This window comes from Lepidochelys kempii, chromosome 8 (assembly GCF_965140265.1).
Source record: "Lepidochelys kempii isolate rLepKem1 chromosome 8, rLepKem1.hap2, whole genome shotgun sequence".
NCBI classification, from domain to species: Eukaryota; Metazoa; Chordata; order Testudines; family Cheloniidae; genus Lepidochelys; species Lepidochelys kempii.
The window spans coordinates 9,922,268-9,933,867 of NC_133263.1; positions in this window are offsets into that span (position 1 = coordinate 9,922,268).

The following is an 11,600-nucleotide window of genomic DNA, read 5'->3' on the forward strand; positions in this document are numbered from 1 at the left end:
AATCTCTGAGAAGATTGCTTGGACATTCTTCTTCAGCACACTTCTGAGTTTCCTGAAGTCATCTACTATTGGATAGATGTCCTGTGATATCATGTCATTACTGCCGATATGAACCACCACCGACGGATCCTTTCCTGTCGACTTCAAATGCCTATCGAATCTTAGAGTGATATCGTGGTTCTGGGATGGCAACATACTGTCCTGTTGTCTGCCTGTATCTTGCAAAACATTCCCTCAATTCTTCTGAGTATTAAATCCCCAACAAGGATCACCTGTTTTCCTTGGAGAGTTGGAGAGCTCTTTGTGGACAAGCTCGATTTTGATTACAGCTTGGGCCAAGCTGCCATTCATAAGAGCGTCTAATACATCTTCTTGTTCCCTTGGACTAGCTGTATTTTCCACAGTTTCCCTGTAAGCATTAATAACCTCTCATGCTTTTCTTTAAATTCCACTTTGGGTAATCATGTTCTGCATCCTACATTTCCTTAAGGTTTTATTCAGATACAATATACTTCTGATCCCAAACTGTTGTGTGCACTGTTAATCAGCTGCCACATTTCTCTTCAGAGATCTCTACATTTCAGTGGCAGGCAAAGCGATTGTTTGAAAAGCACTTTGGGATCCTTCAGGCTGAAATATAAATAAATGTACTGCTATGTGAATGCAAGATGATACTATTTTTTCTTCATCTTGTAAAAAAGTCTTGGTGCATGACACAGTCATTCAGACGCTGCTCCTGGGACAGTGAATTTTTAGGCACTGTACAAACCATCAAACGTACAACAATAAATGTCAATATCATAGTATGTAAACTTACCCATTCTCCCCAAACAAAACCATCCTCATTCCCTTCAATAAACCACCCCTCATGAAATAATGGTTGAAGAAACGGCTTTATCTCTGATGCTTGGTACTGTTGTTTGCAAGCTCTGGTGTGCTAACTCTCTCTGCAGGGGGTATCTTAGAAAGCGATCACTGTGCTTTTGCTGTTTGTTTATCAGATCAAGATTAATGTAGAGTGCATAAAAAGCATGTTTATTTATAGGATTGTGACTAACGTAGTGTGTACATTCTACATCAGTAAACATTAATGATTATTCCTCTGCATGCGTCTATGTAAGTGAATAGCCTGGTATATTATTTCCACAAGACAAGCTACGGCGGTACAGGGGTGAGGTGAGTTAATTTCAATCCCACCATGGGATTGCATGTATAGTGCACATTATTGGGGCTAGAAGCCAATTTTTCAACAGGAAATAATGACTCATGGTACTGTGATGTTTATTGAAATTAACCGGGGTCGGCATTCTAGCTGCAGGATGAAAATAACAGAGTAGAATCAGGGGCTATACTGTGCCTTTCAGATTCACAGTATCCCCAAGTGCCTGACAAACAATAAGGTAAATACTGAGTGGGCAGAGACCGTGAAGACAGTTGTGCCAGCCTTAAACAAAGAAGAGGAATCCATGAGAGAGTGGAAGGAGGAGGACAGTAAAATCATAATATAGGCTTAGACTTAACCCACTTCATCTCCATATCTGGTCCCCATTAGCCCAGTAGCAGAGTGCCTCGCACTCTTTAATGTACTTATCCTGTAGTGCTATTTTCGCCATTTTACAGATGTCCTCCAAAGTCATATCTACGTTGTGGTATATGTATCGTCAGCAAACACACATTCTCCTCTAGCCCCGAGCCCTCTCTCCCCCACCTTCTGCCCCTGCTACCAGTCCTGTCAAAGTTGGACCCTCAAGAAGCCTAAGGTAGAATCTGCAAAATAATTGGCATAATGGGTAGGCAAATCACTGGAATAAAAAAGCAAGTATAATGCCCCCCCCCCACATATTCTTTAACACATGTGCTTTAGCTGTACTTATATACTACAGTACTTTGTAATCCATTATATTCATAAGCATGTTATAGTATATCTTGTAAAAGCAATACAATATTTGGGGCCAGATCCCATCACCCTTGCTGGTACAGACTAGTACCTTACTCCTGGAGTGGTTCCATTTACTTCTGTTGGAACCTACAACACGCGTAAGGGTGGCAGAATCTGTTCCTTGGTATTATAAAGCCGCACTGTTACCTTTCAATCTTTTCTGAGACGCAGGGAGGGAGTGACCAGTTTTTTGTTTGCAGATTAGCTAAATATGGATTAGCACAGCTCTGCAAAGCACTAGTGCAATAACCACCATGCTTGAATCAGACAGTAGGAGGCAGCGGCTCACAATCAGCAGTGCTGGGGAAGGAAATACAGTGAGCTGAATGGAGTTTTGAATAAAATATCATCGAGTGCGATTCTTTTAACTTCTATCAGAATGGATAGAATGAAGATGGCTTTGAAAGACCGTCCCTCTCAGTTCAGCACCCATCTTTTATCAGCACTAGGCGGATTCCTGAATACTTACGTGGCTAGACTTCAACCCCAGTCTAATGGTTCACAAGCAAGAATGCTACCATCCAAATTGTTCTGAGGCTTTCCTTTATCCTGACAATTCCCTTTACACCTTTCCCGTTAGATGTTCCTCCTGCTATGTTTGAATTCTGTCGGCAGTTTTGTGTGTGGCTACATCTAAATGCCAGAACACATCTCTGTATGTCTGGTGTTTTTGTTTTGTCAGTCATGTACAGAATCTGCACTGTTACAGAGAAGGAGCCTGAGCTGCCTGTCTGAGTTTATAAAAAGCACGGGCAGACCCTCACCTCAGATCATACAAGAATAAATAATCGATAGGCCCTATGTATAACCCTCAGCTTTACTAGTGTCTCTGAAGGTGCCATTTTAAAAAAAATCCATATTGGGTGATAGAGACCGATCATTAAATCCTAGGGTCATAAGGAGGAACTGCTTCATGAGTCAACTACCGCCTGAGTAGGACTTTGATGGATAATTCCTAGCCAGACTTGTATACAGTGGAATTACCTCAAGTCCACTGTGGGTGGGAGTGAAAGGGGACGGTAGCCTGGGCGGAAGGCTATGCACAAGTTGTGCCAGATAATCCCAGTTCGGCTGGGGCATATTCTGAGCTGGTGTCTAGGAAAGAGATGAGGGCTGGAACAGTGGCTACATCCCTCTCCCCTACACGCCTTGTTTGGGGGCTATTAAATTTGCCTAATTGTATCTCTCTCTCTGGCCTATCCCTTGCCCTTCCTGTATTCAATTGCCACCCTCTGCATCAGCTTTGCAGAATTTTCCAAAGAGTGCAATGGATATAGGTATATGCACATCCCCATTTCAGTGCTTAAATGTTGTTGTAAAGGCTCTCCTCCACACCAGACTGAACTTCACCCTGATTGGTTAAAGTCACTCTAGCCTCTGGCGACAAGTTGGGAAACACAGCAGGGACCTTTTGTGCAGGAAATTTCGTAGTTGTGTAACCTACCAAGAACAAAAGACACCTTCCATGGGGCATGCCGGTCAGTATTCCTGAAATAGCTACTTTACCAGGTCCTGGATTCTTCTGTGTACCATCAGCAGATGTCATTATTTTTCTTTGTGATTTTATCTAACATAAAAAAAAATTCCCCTTTGAAGTTATGTACTAATAAATCAGCTTCTTAGTATATCATTAGTGACAATACAGTGTTATGGGCTGACAGCCTAGCTATGTATTCTACACTGTAGTGATTCTGAACTTGGGAATAATAGGTAAACCAAACAAGAAGTTTACTTGCCATTCCACTGAAACTGACCCTGTCACAATTGTGATCACCTTGATTAGAGCTCTCATAATTTCTGTGGCTAACACAGACCCTTGCCTCTGAGGGAGTACTTCAAAGTTTATATGGCATGGAGTATATTGTGTGTTAGCTAGCATGGTACGGTACAAAAGGGGCATCTTAAGGATGGCAAGGCACAGAGAAAGAAACATGCTGCACTTGGACTTTTGGTCTGTGCTACTTTCTATCAGTTAGCCTAATGGAAAATGTGTACAAATCTTTATTATTGTCTAGTCGCATCTAGTCAGAGTGAAAGACATTATGCTAGGCAAATATCTTTAATTGGCGAACACTAAGAAAGGTAACTTGCTTTTGTCAATATGATAGAGCAACTAACCAGGATGTAATGTTTGTACAGATGAAAAGTTTATAAAATATAATGACATTACTTATTATGGTATTGCCCAATGTTTTATTGGAGTGATTTGTAGAAGTGGAGAGAAAAGGCATCTGTAAGGAGAATAAGAGGCCTTCGGAGAGTGGGGTTAAATTTGTTGTACTTGCAAGGGGGTGAAATGAGTATAGTCCTTGGGTAGAGCCCAGGGTAATCCTTCCTGTGGAATTTTTTATTGGGAAATCTCTGTTCTCTGGCTGCAATATGGTGCAATCCAATTGCAAAACCATTTTCTCTTTGGAATTAGCTTTGATCCAGGGATGAAAATCAGCCTTTGCATGGTCACAGAGGGGAAGAATGCCACCAGAAGCAAGAAAGCCCCTGCATTTCCCATATCAATTCAAACACTGGCATCCCCGCTGTAACTGATCTTGCATGAGCAGGCATTTCCTATAGCAACCAGACAATACTCTTGCAGTCTTAAATAATCTAATCTCTTTTAGGTGGGTTTAGGGGAACTCAAGCAGAGCACTAATCTCAGAGGAAATAAAACGGCATGACAAATAAAGAGTGTTATTCAAGTATTATGTTCTGCTTAGCCTGATAATAAAAGCAATAACAGAAGAGCGCAGAAACCAATAAACTTATTGGGGCCCTAAGTAGCTTCCCTCTGTTGGCTGCACTGCAACCTCTGATGTTCAGTTTACCATCCCTCAGACATTTGCTCTCTCTAAATACAAACAATATGAAACACTGGCATTTCTGTTACATGAACCCAAAGATTGCAGACATTTGGTTGAACCTGCTACCCCACATCCCAATATGTGGGCAATGGTTTTTGTTTAGAAGCGTGGAAAATCTGGGCAACCATTCAGAAAAACACCACTTACATGCAAGGTCCAATTTCTTGCGTTTTAGCAGGCACTTTGTTTTGTAAACTCCTTGGTTTTCCTCCCCTCTCTTTTGTAAATAATAGAACTGGTTCAAAAAAGGTTTTATTGGACTGTTTTTGTTTTTTGGAGGGCAGGGGGAGTGTATATGATGGAAAATGGCTTTTCCATCTTTTTTTTAAATGTTCATTTTGCTCAAAATTTTTTTAAAAAAAATTCAATGTTGACAGATATTGAGGGTTTTTTAAAAATGTTTTGTTTTCTTCAGGTTTTTTGCCCCATGTTCTCTCTTTTCACCCCTCCTGCCCATCCGCCAGAAAACCAGAGGAAATTGAAAAAATTGCTCTCTCACTTTTTTTACTTTTACCACTCTGTATCAGAGGTGTGGAGCAAGGGGGGACGGGACGGGACTTCAACTACCCCCCCCCCCCTTTTTAAAAAAAAGTCTAGAAAAAATGTCAGTTTGAAACAAATGTTTGTTTCATTTCAAACTTTTTCAATTAAAAACTTTATGGAAAATGTAGGAACAAAACAGAATATTTTAGTTTCTTCAAAAACATTACACAGCAATGGAATTCTATTTTTCGACTGGCTTGAATAGTCAGATGGTTGTAACCATTATTTATTTTTTCTTGAGATGGGCCCAAGCCATAATAACAAAGGAGCAGCCAAATTGGGTCAGATCAAAGGTCCACCTAGCCCAGTATCCTGTCTTCTGACAGTGGCCAATGTCAGGTGCCCTAGAGGGAATGAACAGATCAGGTAATCAAGTGATTCATTCCCAGCTTCTCACAAACAGAGGCTAGGGCCACCATCCCTGCCCATCCTGGCTAAAGTCATGGAGTTTCAATCTGGATCAGAGTTCAAATTTCCCCAGAGTTCAATGGGTGGGGATGGGCTTGTATCCACAGTTCTGGTTCCGTTCCCTGTTTACATAAAACATAAGAAGGGGTTAGTGAATCAGTGTCAGGGGATTTGGGTTCCTATCCTGTCTTCAAAACTGTGTGACCTTGGGCAAGTCATTTTATCTCTTTCTCCTACTACCGTTTGTCTGTCTTGTTTAGCTCTCTGCCTGTAAGCTCTTTGGGGCAGGGACTTGCGTGTGTTTGTACAGCACCTAGCACAATGGGGCTCCAGGTATACATGGGGCCTCTAGTGGCCAGTGTAATACAAATAATAATGAGGTGCCCTGTGCAGACCATGCTGGGCCTTGTGTTCTTTAACGTGATGTATTTTCCTGGTCTAGATGTAGTGTTTGCCAGAAGCTGGGAATGGGCGACAGGGGATGGATTGCTCGATGATGACCTGTTCTGTTCATTCTCTCTGGGGCACCTGGCATTGGCCACTGTCGGAAGACCGGATACTAGGCTAGATGGACCTTTGGTCTAGTCCACTGTGGCCATTCTGATGTTCTTATGTATATTTCTGATTGTTGCCTATCACCATTGGTGCCTTATAGCAGCACGGTGCTTGTAGCATATATCTCTGTATAGTGGCCTTAGGAAGGACTTCTATGTGCTACTGTAATAAAAATACTTAATAAGAATTGGATGAACAAGGGGAATGGAGTGCAGAAAACTGGGACTCCACAAATGAAATATCTGTGCTTTAGTGTGGACTGAGGCTGAATCTGTAGTTCCATTGTACGTTATCACACACATGTCACAACACAGTGTGGCATGTAATATGTACCATACGTGGGTGATGTGTAAATAACAAGGTGGAGCTCAGAAAATACACACTTCATAATGTGCCATCAGGCTGAGTTCAAAGGGATTACTTTTACCATTTCATCTCCCAAATTGCTTCAACAGTATTCACTCATTTTCCCATATTTTCTATGTACATTTCACAAGCGCCCTGCAGGGCAAAATACAAATAAACTTCAAAGTAGGGAAAATAATTTGGCTTTCTCTTACTTTTGGATGTCTCCTTTTTTGTATAATACTGGCAGTAGCCTGTTGGTGAGTATTGGAGTTCAAGCATTTGAAATACAGTGACATGGATGTATCCTCCAGAAGAAGTGGAAACTTTTAAACTTATGTGATCAGATCCCAAAGTCCTTATTCGAGGCCCGTTTGCTCCCTGCTGTAGGAAAAGCCATGGCCAAGGAAGAGGAGATCTCCAGGAAGTTTCCTCACTGATATTTCTCCCCAGCAGCTTCTCTGAAGGCAGGGTTTACTCCCTTTGATGCAGGCCTTGGGACCCACCAGTAACTCTCACATGTACTCTCCCCCAGGCCTCCTTCTTGGGTCTTGGTGTTGGACAAGCCTCCATTGTCACCATGGCAGCATGGCTGCACTGACAGCTTTCCCGCAGTTGTCCTGGAAACTCTCCTTACGGGGGATCCCTGCTAGTGGGTAAGGGCTGGATTACATTTTCTCCTTCATCTCTTCTCCTAGCTCACCTCCTCCCCACTCTCAAATCACTGGATGTGCAGAGAGCTCTCAGCAGGGCCCAAGGAAGGAAAGATTGTTGGCACCAGTGGTTAAAACCAACAAACAGATGGGGGGAATGCTCCCTGCATCAGTTAAGGAGAAGTAGGAGCTGGGGGGAGTACTGCTCCCCTAAGCCATGGAGCGATGGGAGAGCCTTCCCTATGCTTTTATGCCTTGGGCAAATCACTTAGGCCCAGGGCCCCATAGGTATTTAGGTGCTCTATTCACTATGATCAGACAATCATGTTCAAAATGGCTTTAGGGGGGAGCCTTGGTTAAGCAAGATTTTTGGACACTGATTGGTTTGAAGTGCCCACAAAGCTTCTGTGTCTCACTTTAACCATGTATAACAGTGGTCTCCAAACTTTTTGGCTTGCGCACCCCCAGGGTGAAGACTGGAAGACCTGCTGCAGAGACACCGCCAACAGAGGAAGACCTGCCACAGGAGCGCCGCCCAAGGGGAGCACCAGGACACGCACCCCCTGGGGTCATCTCGCGCACCCCGTTTGGAGACCACTGATGTAGAAAATGGGTCTAAGAATATTCCCACCCTCAGCAGAGCAGCTGTGAGATATTTGCAAAGCGCTCTGAGATCCTCAGATGAAAGGTGCTATATGCAGAAAGCACATTAGCATTATATCCATCCTCTTAAACCTTCATATAGGTGGCAATTTGGAAACTGTCAAGTATTTTTCAATATGAAAGATAAATAACCATTAAACGTTTGTGCCACTAATTAGAGAAGTGGGGAAATTCTGTGGGTATTTTACCATATTTGCTGACTATTTTGAGGAGATAGGTATGTGAGTTCAATCCTTGAGGGAGCCATTTAGGGATTGGTCCAGCTTCGAGCTGGAGGTTGGACTAGATGATCTCCTGAGGTCCCTTCCAACACTGATATTCTATGATTGATTCTATGTAGAAAAGTATGAGTGACCTTTGGAAAGGCTTCTTAGCTGTTTATGTCAGGCAGCATTCACTTTTGCTTGCTGATGGTGAGCGCCTCTCATCGCTTGATACTTTTCGTGTCCTTGCAGCTTGTTTTAAAATCTTTTAACACAGAGGGATGAGCCCAGAGCTAACCCCAAATGTAAATATGAGATCTGGCAGACCTGTCACTCCCAAGCATGTCCTCGAATTCGCCACACTGGCTGCCGGTGGGGGAGGGGGCGGCAAGGTTTCCTGTTGGCCTACTGCCAGATGACCGTGTCCGTTCTTACACTATTTTAGCATCCATTTAGAAGCAGTGCCCGCCGCAGTCACTTTATGGCTAGCTCCTGGATACCTGTTTGCTTGACAACCACTTTCAATTATTTGCAAAATAACACCTCAAAAGGATATAACTGTTCCACAAGGGCACGTTGAAATGATGAATACAGACTGCAGCTCAATATCATTTTCACCTGCTTATCTGCTGCAGCATGTTAGCTATGCCCTTCATTGCAGCATGGTTTCCTGTGAGTTTCCCCCTCAAAGCCGTGTGTGACGGGTTGGCTCACAGAAAGCCCCTTGGGACTGCCAAGACTACTACTGCCCCTGCTTTCCCTGCCAGCTTAGGACTCCAGCACCCTGTCTTGCTGAGCCAGACACGCCCGTCTGCTCCAGCACAGACCCAGGGTCTGAACCACATGCCCCAAAGTTGCAGGCTTAATTGAAAGCAACTTACGAAGTGTTCCTGTCCTTGACACTCAGATGCCCAACTCCCAATGGGGTCCAAACCCTAAATAAAGCCATTTTACTCTGTATAAAGCTTATACAGTACAGGGTAAACTCATAAATTGTTTGCCCTCTATAACGCTGACACAGAGAGATGCACAGCTGTTTGCCTCCCCCCCCCAGGTATTAATACATACCCTGGGTTAATTAATAAGTAAAAAGTGATTTTATTAAATACAGAAAGTAGGATTTAAGTCAGGGGTGGGCACACTATCTGGCCTGTGGAACCCTCTTGCTCGACCCCTGAGCTCCCGGCTGGGGAGGCTAGACCCCGGCCTCTCCCCTGCTGTTCTCCCTCCCCCGGAGTCTCAGCGCGTCACGCTGCCAGCACATGCTCTGGGTGGTGGGACTGTGAGCTCCCTGGGCAGCACAGCTGCAGAGCTGCAGCCTGACCCGGTGCTCTGTGCTGCTTGATGCAAGGCTGCCTGTCCTGGTGCAGCCATGCTGCCAGCCACCTGTGCTCCAGGTAAGGGGGCAGGGAGTGTGGGGGAGTTGGATAGAGGGCAGGGGAGGAAGGGGAGGGAGTGGGTGGGGGTTGGATAGAGGGCAGGGGAGTTCGGGGGTTGGTCAGAGTGTGGGGAACATGGGGGTTGAATGGGGACAGGGGTCCCAGGGGGCAGTCAGGAACGAGAGGAGGGGTTGGATGGGGCAGCTGGGGGCAGTGAGGGGTGGAGGTCCCAGCGGGGCTGTCAGGAATGAGTGGAGTTGGATGGGGCAGCGGGGGCTAGTTAGAGGTGGGGGGTCCAGGGGCGGTCAGGAGACAGAAAGTGGGAGGGGGTGGATGGGGCAGAGGTCTGGGGGGGTCCATCAGGAAGGAGAGGGGGGTTTGGATGGGGCAGCGGGGGCTAGTTAGAGGTGGGGGGTCCAGGGGCGGTCAGGAGACAGAAAGTGGGGGGGGTGGATCAGGAAGGAGAGGGGGGTTTTGATGGGGCAGGAGTCCTGGGGGGTTCTGTCAGGGGTGAGAAGCAGGGAGAGTCAGATAGGGGCGGGGGGTGGGCCATGCTTGGCTGTTTGGGGAGGCACAGCCTCCCCTAACCGGCCCTCCATACAATTTGGGAAACCAATATGGCCCTCAGGCCAAAAAGTTTGCGCACCCCTGATTTAAGTGGTTCCAAGTAGTAACAAACAGAAAAAAGTGAATTACCAAGCAAAATAAAATAAAACACACAAGTCTAAGTCTAGTACAGTAATAAAACTGAATACAGATAAAATCCTCACCCAGTAAACTTCCTTTTACAGACTAGTCTCCTTCTAGTCTGGGTCCAGCAATTACTCACACCCCCTGTAGTTACTGTCCTTTGTTCCAGTTTCTTTCAGGTATCCTTGGGGTGAAGAGGCTCTCTCTTTAGCCAGCTGAAGACAAAATGGAGGGGGGGTGTCTCCCAGGGGTTTAAGTAGACTTTTTCTTTTGGGTGGAGACCCCCTCCTCTCTCTCCTATGCAAAGTCCAGCTAAAAAATGGAGTTTTTGGAGTCACCTGGGCAAGTCGCATGTCCATGCATGATTGAGTTCCTTACCAGCCAAGCCACATTCCTGGGAAAGCTCAGATGTGGATTGGCATCTCCAAATTCATTGTTGGCTTAAGGGCTTCTTGACTGGGCACTTACTGAGAATAGTCTTTTCTCAGGAAGCTGACCAACTGCTTCACTAAAACCTACTTAGAATCAGAGAAGTATACAGCCAATATTCATAACTTTGAATACAAAACTGATACATGCATACAAATAGGATTAATAGATTCAGTAGATCATAACCTCTACAAAGATATGTTACATGGCATCTCTGTATAAAACATAGTCCAGTTAAGCATAAAACATAGTCCAGTTAAGTCATATATATATATATATATATATATACATTCATAAGCATATTTCCATAAAGCCTTATGGGGGGGGCACCATCACACTGTGCAGCAACATATTTGATATTTTCTAGTTAGAGTAGCACAAAGTCACCTAAGATTAGCTGTTTCATTACTAGAGTTACGCTGGGGAAATACAATGCTTAATGGCTTTGTCTCTGTTAGACTAAGGGTATCCGACTGGCCTATGTAACGTGACCCACAGCAATACTGCCAAATTCGCAGCCTACTAAAGTTTTCCTTTTATTGTTGGGGCTTCCTTATCCTCTACTCACAGATTTGCAAGAGGGCAACATGTTGCTATTTTCATGATGAAAATGGTGTCATTTTGTCACTGGTACTTCTGACCTCCTCCCCAACAAAAAAATCAACCCTACACAAGGAGCTAGAAAATTACATTGCCATCTTCAAGAATCAAATCCTAATTGACTAGTAAGGAAGTGGAACTAAAGGATGCCTGTACAGAACATTTGGTGATATCGTAATCTTTTTTAAGTTACTGCTTATTTATTTACTCACTAATTTGCCAAATTCCGCGATTTGCAACAAAATCCCAGTTATTAGTAGGAATTAGCCAGATGTTGCTGTATGACTTCCCACAACCAGATTTCAAATATTGCAGGAAACACTTGGCAAAAATCC